The sequence below is a fragment of the Dicentrarchus labrax genome, unplaced genomic scaffold (assembly GCF_905237075.1).
Source record: "Dicentrarchus labrax unplaced genomic scaffold, dlabrax2021, whole genome shotgun sequence".
Lineage (NCBI taxonomy): Eukaryota > Metazoa > Chordata > Actinopteri > Moronidae > Dicentrarchus > Dicentrarchus labrax.
In genome coordinates, this window is record NW_026136736.1 from 1,670 (window position 1) to 12,738 (window position 11,069).

At 37.0% G+C, this 11,069-nt stretch overlaps 1 pseudogene; it reads right to left on the minus strand.

Annotated features, from left to right (window-relative positions):
* Positions 1–699: 699 nt before the first annotated feature.
* LOC127359582 (major histocompatibility complex class I-related gene protein-like) lies at positions 700–9,778 on the minus strand (annotated as a pseudogene).
* Between the last annotated feature and the right edge of the window lie 1,291 nt (positions 9,779–11,069).

Consider the following 11,069-nt stretch of genomic DNA (forward strand, 5'->3'; position numbering starts at 1 on the left):
AAAAAGTCAAATATTAAATATTTTTTTTTTTATTGTTGTAGAAAAATGGAAAATAAAAGGTAAATATAATTCTTAATTGCATAATAATAATTGAAAGATCTAAAGAAGGTTTTTATCATCATTACACATACACATTTATGTGTACAGATATACACATTTGATTTTGACCTTCATTTATTTTCATTTATTTATTTATTTTCATCAGGCCCAGTATTCATGTGAAATGATGTCTCTACCTATCATCAAGCCCTACAGTGGGTATCAGACTGTACCGTCATAACTGACCGCACTGACTGCATCTCTAACCCAACCTAACCTAAGCTGCCTCTAAATCCTTCATTCACTCAAGCAAACAGCAGATACTTTGCTGTATGACATGGCTTTATATCTACATTGTGTCTGCTCAGGCTAAACTGCAACTTCATGTGAATGCAATGGCCCGCTCAGCAGTCCAACCACCATCACTGTCTAGCTACTCGTTTGAAAAACCTGTGGTATGAGAAAGTTTTCCTCTGACCTGTCGCACCAAATAAAAAAAAATATATATATATCATCTTTTCAACAAGAGGTGATTTTCACAATTGTATACAGTGTTTACAGAAACCTATAGTTATTGTAGTTATTCTAAAACCATAAAATATTATTCTAACATGATCAAAAACAGTAATTTAAGGAATTTAATTGAAAACATTACTGCATCAATGTAAAATGAAGGGTAAAGGAAATAGAATTGATTTGTGAAAATAATCAAGCAAATTGTTTTTAAATTAGATTTAGAATATTAATTATAGATTTCTATTGTTAAATAAACGATTACATTTAACATTTACTTATAAAAGCCATAAACTACTACATCACTTTGTGACAGGAAGGCATGTTTTAGTCAGTTTAAGTTCTGTAAAGCTAAATAAAGTGACACGTGTTATATGAAGGAACTTCACTGAGTGCGTTTCACAATCAGGTCTCTGGATTCAGTTTCTCAGAGAGCTCCGATCCGTCGTCAGGAGCTGTAAGGTCAGAAACAAACAGCGTCAAACAGTGAAAGTCCTCTCATCCTGCACTCAACTTTTATAAACAGTAAATACAGGAAACAGTCTTTAAAAGTTCATCTGCACAATAATGTGAAACCCTGTTTAATCTACAGCATAAAGTGTGTGTCAGATCAGTTGAAAATAAATAAAAACAGGTTTTACTTACGAGATGGAGGGCATTTGGCTGAAATCAAAACAAAAGACAAATCATTTCTTCACCTTATCCCCAGTGAATATGATCTTCTCTTCTACTCACTAAAACTACTCATCACTTCTCTCCCACATCATCTTGGTAAGGTCAAATTATCATGACTCACAGGCTCTGAGCCTGACACTGCTTACTGTTGGTTGCTTTAAATTCTGTGGTGCAGGGAACTGATGCTTGTTTCTGTTGTGCAACCTGGATAAAAGCCTCAACTCAAAGACTAAAAGATACTGAACTGAAATCTTTCCATTTTCTCTCTCACCTTTCTTCTTTTTGTAAGCCATGAGTCCAACTGCAGTGATGAAGATGAGTACAAGAACAACTGCTGCAGCAGTGATGGGCACGGTCATGTCACTGGACTTCTCTGTTGAACAAGAAAGCAACCAAATAAACCATCCATTTAACAGTTGATTCATACATAGTTATGTATGGGTTTGCACTAGTATAGTATAAGATGCATAGACTAGAGGAACTAATAAGGAACCAATAACCAATTTCTAATGTTTCTAAAAAACAGATTTTCTGAAAATTGGTTCAGAATTTAGCAGTGCCTGAATTGTACAGAAAAAGTGCCAGTGCCCTAATGCTGCACAACCCTAACCCTGATTCTTCTGGCCTTTTTATCCTTTTCAATAAAGGACATTTTCAGTGCTGTTTGTCAACATTTTCAGTTACTGTATTGTGATAGAAAGTTATAATTCCTCATATTGCGATAGAGGATTTTGGCTATATTGCCCACCATTGCTGTGGGTCACCACAACCACGAGAGGTCCTTGAGCACACAGTCATACATGTGTACAAAAAATATGAGGCTGAGGTCCACTAGAATGCGAGGTTATCTGTAGATAGATACAAACACAAACCACCAATGCCGCAGTAACATCACTGGAGTCCTCTTTTAATCTTTAATCTAAAAAAGACAGTAGTTTACAATGGAGTTTAATGCAGACAGAGGATTCATTAGTGTGTTTCCAAAGTGGAAACATCAAACAGAAATCCATCATGTGACAACTAAAGGGCTGAACATGACTGTGTCTCTCTCTACATTAATGCTTCTGTCAGCTCTGACTGACACTTAAAAAAGACTTTTACAAATTAGAAACAAGTACTCTGTAGAAAATAAAAGGTTTTGATGCCGCAGTAACATCACTGGAGTCCTCTTTTAATCTTCACTCTTTTAATCTGTCAATTGAAATTAATAACTGAAAAGTTAAAAAACTATTAGAAACTTATTAGAGTTGATATCGGACATTATTCATTTAAGTAAAGTCATTCATCTCTTTCTGGCAGCAGTGAAATTTGACCATCTTATGGTACTTTATATTTGACTTATGACTTGAAATGAATACAATATGTGTGTATAAGAACTAAATTTTTTCTCCTTTAACACTCCCAACCTAGGGTTCCCGGCCCCCACTAGGGGTCACCAAAGCTTCACAGGGGTTGCAACACCTTCAAGTTAAATCAGTGACCACGTGTATTGTGTATCTTAACACATGTTGACATATTGGACCTACTAGTATTTGTTTGATTGTAATGAGGAAAATGAAGCTCTGATACAGGAAGAGCCTTTAAGATCCATGGCCCTTTCCTACACAAGTCTTATTTCAACAGACCTGACCCAACAATCCATAATGTAATGATGCTGCATTACGTATTTGCTCAATAAAATGCAATCAGTTTTTCTCCATTATGTAATAACACACACATTTTAAACAGCTTGAACACAATATGTAATAATTTCCCCCACATTTTAGAATAATGATTATATATTGCAGTTGTTATTACAAAATGCGGGAGATGCACTTTTTTATGATGCAATGTAATAATACGTTGCATTACTGGATGTATTCCTCAGTACACATTTTATATTTTTAACATAAACTTTCCCCTGTTGGGATGTACTTGTTGTGCCAGTTGTAAAAACTTAGAATTAATCCCACCTGCGTATAGTCATTGTGAAATTGCCTGAATGCACGCTGAAGAAGGACATATTGCCCAAAGCATCTGTGTGGCAATGTTAAAGAGTTAGATGGGAGTGCTGTCCTTCATAACATACATTTCTCAAATACCTATATATACATATGACCTGTGGTACCCCGTTTGGCTTTACAGTTGACTCTGATGTTAGTCTAAATAGCCACATAAAGACAAGACCAGCTTTTTATCATCTTACAAATACAGACAAACTCAGGGACTTCAGACCATCAGAAAGCTTCAGCTTATTCAAAGTAGTATGTCAGCTGCACAGACAAAGATGAGCAGTGGCCATAGTCAAGGTACAGACTAACAAAAGCTGTTTATTGTACTATTTTTTTTAAATCTCCATCAGTTCAGATCACTGATTTCCTTGTAAAAAGTTAAACCTGATTGACGTACTTCTATTTATTCACATTTGATGTCCTTATTCAGTAGACTGTAAGACGAAACTGTTGCAATTGAACATCTCATTCCCATATATCATCAAAGGATCATGGGAAATTTCTAATTCTAGGAAGCACTTAATACTGTTTCCTGAGGTCGGGTTCAGGGGTCCCAGAGATGTCCAGGGGTTGTGGGGAGTAACACATTTATAAAAATGACCAGGGGAGAAAGAACCAAAGACAGTTTACTTAAATCCAAATAATGATTTTTATTATCAGTTAACAGAAAATTGATACTTACAACAATAAAACTGTTGCAGTAAGACATTTGTTCCTCGTAAACTCAGATCAAGAAATGTTTCCATCACATTCAGAGATTAAATTCCAGTCATTGACGTCAATACAACATTTAAAATTACTATTTTGTCAGCACCATCATTAGAGACAGAAGCAGTCTGTTGAAACGTATTTAAGGAGTAACCCAAAAAAAAAAAAACACTGGATCAAGATCCTAAATGAACATCATTTTACTAAACATTTGAACATAGTATTTCAACACACCTGTGAGCGCTGCTGTCTTTTAGCATTATACTGTACATCACAATGAGTCGCTCACTTGAGTGCACTGTCTAAACCGTTTTGTAAAATCCCATGAAACAAATATTGTGATCCCTCAACTGTGTGCATGCATGTGTAGGCCTACGTGTTACATACTGTACAAGCAAGTCAGTGATATATGTTGGGACAAAGCCATTCAGTGATCTTTATACACTGAGATTTTGTGACACAACTGGAAGACAACAGGGGTTCAGTGCAGTCATTAGTAGTGCAGTGTTTTAAAAGAAACATCATACAGAAGTCCATGGTGTGAGAAATAAAGGGTTGGATATGACTGTGTCTCCCAGGACTGGACTTCTTCCTAATTACCAAAGAAAGATGAGTTCTAGTACCTAATAATATAAACTATACTATAATATAAAAAAGTCTTCTACAAATGAGAATAAAGTGCTCTCTGGAAAAGAAATGGTTTGGATGCCACAGTAACGTCATTGGAGTTCTCTTTTATCTTCAGAGGGAACCTGTAAAAACAGATTAATAAATGAAAAGAGAAATCAAAGTTCATGCTAAGTTTATACTAAGTGATTATCTGTTTCTGACAGTGGTGGAACTTCATTTTATTTTTATTTTATGCTACTTTATACTTATATATATAAACTGTACATAAAGCAGTAAAAACTAGCTCCACCTGTAATATTGTATCATTTTTCATCATAACGAATACTTTTAATACAGTAGGATTTTGAATGCAGGACTTTGACTTGTAACAGAGTATTCTTACATTGTTGTTTTGGTACATGTACTTAAGAAAAGGATCTGAAAACTTTTTCCACTTTTGATTTCTGGAGTAGTATCATAAAACCCCAGAGCCATCTGCTTCCTGTAGTTATAATGGATGGACTGAGAAAATTCTTTCTCATGCAGAATGTTTTTGTAAATTATAAAAATAAGCTGCATGTAATTCAGGTGGGAAGGATATTGTACATTATGTCGGTGAACATAATATGTGCACAGCCTCGTTGAAACAATGACATACTCACTGTGATCAGTTAGGAGCTGGAGTTTTGTCCAATGGCAATGAGGAATCTGAAGCTAGAAGCAAAATATTAAGTGAAATAAATTTAAATTATATAATTATAAATGAGAGACAGGAATGTATGAAGATGAATGATTGATTACTAATACTCAGGAGTAAATAATGACATTAAAGTCTTCATAATAAAATAATAAAACAAATATATTTTATTTTTCATTAGAAAAAAAACTTACTGTTTGCAGTTCTGAATCCTGAAATACAGATGAGAGATTAACAAAGTTAAATCAGAATGTATGACAGGACACAAAATAAAACACATTCATAGGAAGAAATTCCTCATGAATGTCACAGATCTCTGCTCTGAATAAAAATGTAGGAGAGCAACTCTTTCACTTAGTATATACAGTATAGTAAAGTACATAACATGTTCAATCCAGTGGAGTAAAAATGGCTTCACTCACCATTTTTGTTCCTTCTCCAGATGAAGAGTCCAGGGATGCAGAGTGCGAGCAGCAGCAGTCCTACAACAACTCCAATAACAGCACCAGCAGAAAACTCTGAGGGAGAAACTGGAGCCAAAACAGAACATTCACACTTTGTCTCTCCCACTGGAAGGAAATAAATGTGTTTAGTTTACAGGATTCACTTTAGTATTGAAGTATGAGGAGCAGATTGTGTGAATAAGACAGTAAAGTGAGAAACAGAATGTATTTCAGTCACATGAAAAGTATAGTTCTGGATTCCTTTGACACTTCCATGTGTTTGAGAGCTCAGAGCTAAGAATCTTGTTTCCCACTTACATGCTTGTGTGTTGTACTGATGTCACTGTGTCCCCAGATATTATAGAGGACTTTGAAGAGTACAACGCTGTCATAACTGATAGAATCCCATCAACCCTTCTACAGTTGACAACAGCTACATAACAGTGGAGTTGACAACACAAGTTTTAGGACATAAACTTTGTAGTTATGATGGAGGTCTAGCTTTAGTAGACAGACAAAACTATTTCCAGTCTTACCCCAGTTGGTTCTGATCTCTGCTTTGTCCAGTTTGGTGACGATGTCGTTCTTCACACCAGAGAGCTGAAACACACAGTCGTACCTCCTCCAGTCTTCAGGTGTGACTGATGAAAGGTTCAGGTCAACAGTCATCTGGAAGGATCCATCGTGGTTGGGGAGGATCTCTCCGTGGTCCACGTCCTCATGAATCTCCTCTCCATCTTTCCTCCAGAACATCAAGGCTCTGTCAGGGTAGAAACCTGTAGCGTGGCAGCTGACTGGAGAGGAGGGAGTCTTCTGGAGGAGAGACACTGAGGGAAGGTCTGGAGAGAGAGAGAGAGAGAGAGAGAGAGAGAGAGAGAGAGAGAGAGAGAGAGAAAGAAACCAGATAGGGGGTAGAGAAAGACAAATTCAAGAGGGAGGAATCAGGGAAAGAGAAAATGGGACAGATATAAACAATTAAAGACATGCTGCATCTATCTGTATTATGAGTCATTTTAAATTACAGAGGTCAAAGTCAGTCAGGTCAAAAAAAAAAAAAAAACATGTCAGTATATGACCTCTGATGGTGGTAGAAGATAAGCAGTAATCCACCTCAGGTATGTTAAGCAGCCTATGCTAGCAGCTTCGATCACACACAGAGTTAACTAAACCAATGATGAACTGTGATGACATGTTCAGCTGCATGTCATCCTTCCTCAGTTGGCTCAAGGTGGGGTCCAGAAATGATGTGGGCTTCATAGACTTTCGGCTGACTTTCTGGGGAAAATCTGGTCTGATTAGGAGAGACGGCATCCATCCCACTTTGGACAGAGCAGCTCTCTTATATACAAATCTGACTGTTTATTACTGAACCTAAAACCTGACAACCCAGAGTTGAGAGCAGGAGGCAGAGCTGCAGTCCTACACGCTTCTCTGCACTTTAGTTAGAGCAGATACCCACCCAGAACCCCACAGAGACTGTGTCCCCTGACCACTTCAATTATTTAAAGAGGAAGTAAAGGGAAGAAGAGTTAAACACATGAACCTAAAAAGAATTAAAACCAACTCTGCAACAGCACAAAATAAAATAATTAAATATGGACTGATTCATGAATTAATATCAGATTATCATACAGATTTATTTAGGCTTACTGAGACCTGGCTGTGCCATGAATAATATGTTAAATTAAAAATTAAAACATAGGAGGTTAACCCGATGGTATTACCGCCAACCTTGTGAATTAAAGCAAATAAGAAATTTGAAAGAAATAGTCTTAAAGCATATAGAAAGGGCCTCTGTAATGCCAGAGCAGCCTACTGTTCATCATTAACAGGAAAAGAGAAACAACCAGGTATCTTTCAGCACTGTTGCCAGCCATGTATTCCTTTATCTCTCAGCAGCAACGACTTCATGAGCTTCTTTAATGATAAAATCATTACTATTAGAGACTAAATGAATCCCCTCCTGCTCTCAACAGGTACTGATGTCTCTTCTAACACAGGAATCTTAACAGCTGTAAACCCAGATATATATATTTAGACTGCTTTTCTGCTGTCAACCACCAATCAACTTCAACAATTGCTTCATCTAAGCCATCAACCTGTCTCTTAAACCCCATCCTAAATAAGCTGCTTAAAGAAGTTTTACCCTTAGTTGGCATTTTTTTTACCAGATATGATCAAAGGCCTTAAGGACATAAAAACCTGGATGACCTAAACATTTCTGATAACAACATTTGGACAAAATCAAAGTTCTATCTATCGATTTATATATATCATGAAAAATAAAAGAACTGATAAGATTAAAGTAATGGATCGATAAGCAGTATTGGTAATAGTAGTACTGTTAAAACCTTAATGATACCATCTATACAATCTGTGTAAACTTATTACCTCATGCTAGTGGTGCACTGTCTGGCTATCACAGTATCAGCTTTGATGGAAAGTAATGTAGAACACCTACAACTGTCAGACTCTACTGATTGGTCAGGGCTAAATCAAATAATACCTTCAACAGCCAAAAATAAGATAACGTCAAACTGATTGGAGTAATAATACAATGGCAGTTCAGTCTGAGCAGATTATAGGAACATTGTTGTGTTCATCAAACTAAATCAGGTCATGTGATTCTACCTTTTCTCTGCAGAGAGCTGTTGCCATAGTCCACATACTTCTTCAGGAACTCAGGGAAAGTCTTAGTGAGGTCAGATTCCTTGACTTCTATTCTAGCTTTGTCAGTGTCCCACATCAGTTTGGTGGTGACAGCCTGAGGTTTCAGAGCGATCCATGTCAATGTCTTGAGGTCAAAAGATATAAAGTCTTCTCCATTATAACCAAACTGATTAAAACCATTAACCTCTCCAGTCTCATCATCCCACTCACATCCTGATATGTCCTGTAAAATGTGGACACCTGAGAGAGAGACAGAGACAGAAACAGAGACTGTAATTAACAATGTACAGAATACAGATGAAATCTCCAGTGGAAAGATGATCTTATAAATATTGTGCATTGTGTGACACTTGTGTCTTGTGGTGTGATCATGATTCAAGAGCAGATAATCAGTGCACTTTATCTGAGTGATGAAACCCAATTTATTTTCCACAGCTAAAAGTTACAATAGTAGCTACTGTTGTATGAACTGACAGATGACTGTCAGTGGCAGTATACAAAGTGGGTATGTTGAATTATATGCACATTAAACTCTTATTAAAACAAAGTCACACCTGTGTGACACCTGCAGTCTCAGATGCAGTCCAAGCTCAAATTCATTAATATGCACGTGTTAGCTATCCTATATCTGTGTGTCAAACAACAAACCAGGCTGCAAATCATTTTAGTAGTAAAAGTAAAATATAATATACATAAATACTTTACCTCCACTTTGGTTGAGGCGCTGCTTCAAATTATTAATCCACACTTTAAATAGGTTTGGCCCTCTCTGAAAACACTCCTGAGTGTACCACTCAAAGTGCTGAGGATCATCTTCAAATATCTTTTTTCATCCAGTCCTGTTTTGGTTCTACTATATTTTTGTTGCCGTCGCAGTAACCGACCAGACTTCCATCAACCTCTAGAGATCCTACAAACTCTGATAAGTTTGGGACTCCACTGGATCCAGTTCGAAATATCTTCAGAGAGTGTTTCACTGCAGGACAAACACAGTTTATACATTCAGTAAAGACCCATCATGAATCTGATGTATTCAGTCAGCAGCCTATGATTCTATCAAAACATATAAAGTCAGTCTTATGAAGTTTAAGTAATAGTGAAACTAAAGTGCTGTTTTCTGGAGCTACAGGAGCCAAATGCACTCTGTGGCTCACGTTATCGCAGTCAAATGCAGAGCCGAGTGGAAAGTGAAGCAAAGAGCTTAAAGAGTTCAAATGTGATCTTACCTGCTGATGAAACGTGACAGAAGAGAAGCAACAAAAATAACGTTTTCATCTTGATTTGATAAAGTCGGGTGGGTAAAGGACCGAGCTGCGGCTTCCTCCTTGCGGACAGAAGTGGGACTCTTTCTGTTGTTAGGGGCTGTACGAGAGTTATTGAGGTCGGGAGGAGGGATGAATCTCCTGTTTCTGGATAGTCAAAGACGGCTGATATCGCTCCATATCAGCGACACAACTTGAAACCCGTAGACTCTGCAATGACACGTCGGGAATCTCCCTCATGGGGCCCCTTACTAAATAAAAACCGTGACAGGGGTAAGTGGGAATGTGTAAGCTACGTGTGTTACATTATAAAAAAAGTAGTGCTGCCAGCCAGCCTGTTACTTTATCCCAAACTCCCAGTCATCCACCAAGCACCAAACAAGTTTACTGCACATTAAAGTGTAAAGTGAATTCAGCCATTTTCTTCTAAACACATTCATAGCCACACAATAAGTTAGTCCTTTTCTGCCAGTGCCAATGATATTTTCTCCCAGAATAAAGCATTTGTTGTCAAATGTTAAAACTGATACCAGCATCAGTTCTGCTGTCAGTTTAGTTTAAACTGGTGCTAATTTGTATTTGGAATTATGTTTTTTAAGTGTGAGCTGCTGGACGACTGAATTTCCCTTAAAATAAAGTAAATAAATAAATAAAGTATATCCTATCCTATATATCCATAAATGTTTTGCTATAGCCTAAATGTTACATTAAATAAAATGTTAACATGAAGCATTAAAGTTGTAACTGCAAATGGATGTTCATTAATTATTCCATACAGATCTCAGATGTTGTGTTTGTGTAGCGTGCCAACCAAATACATTGTGCTCTTTTCTTTTTTCTTCCATTTTGTGCTTTGTGTCTTATGAAGTTTAAGTGATAGTGAAACTAAAGTGCGGTTTTCTGGAGCTACAGGAGCCAAAGAATCTTTATTTATTTGTGTCTGATGCTCCGAACCACATCATGCCAACCACCCACATTAATTCTTGTCATGTGGAAAGTTTCCAATGACTAGCTAGCAATTAGGACACACCTCATGATGGTATTCCTGAAACAATCACAGCCCTCAGTTCCTCACTTTCAACAGAACATTTGTTTTGAGTTTGATTTAGAATGGTGTATATTGTATATTGAGGTTAAGTTAAAGGCTGTCAGTAGTCTATGTAAGATGAATGCTCTTTTGAAGGTACTGTAATTTCACACACTAATTCTGCTCTACACAGGAGCTCCTGGGCCAAAGGAAACTGCTGTAACAGAAAGAACTTAAAGGAAAGCTGTAAAATGTTATCTTACCTGGAGATAAAAAAAATGACACAAAAGGAGCAACAGAGAAAGAAATAAGTTTGAGAAAGAAGTAGAGCCGAAGAGCTTGTTAGAATCAACTGATGTTAACTTTGTCTTGTGGCGCCCCCTGGTGTCCCTGAGTGTTTGGTGTTTATGGTGCCAGGTCAGATTGTGGTGTTGA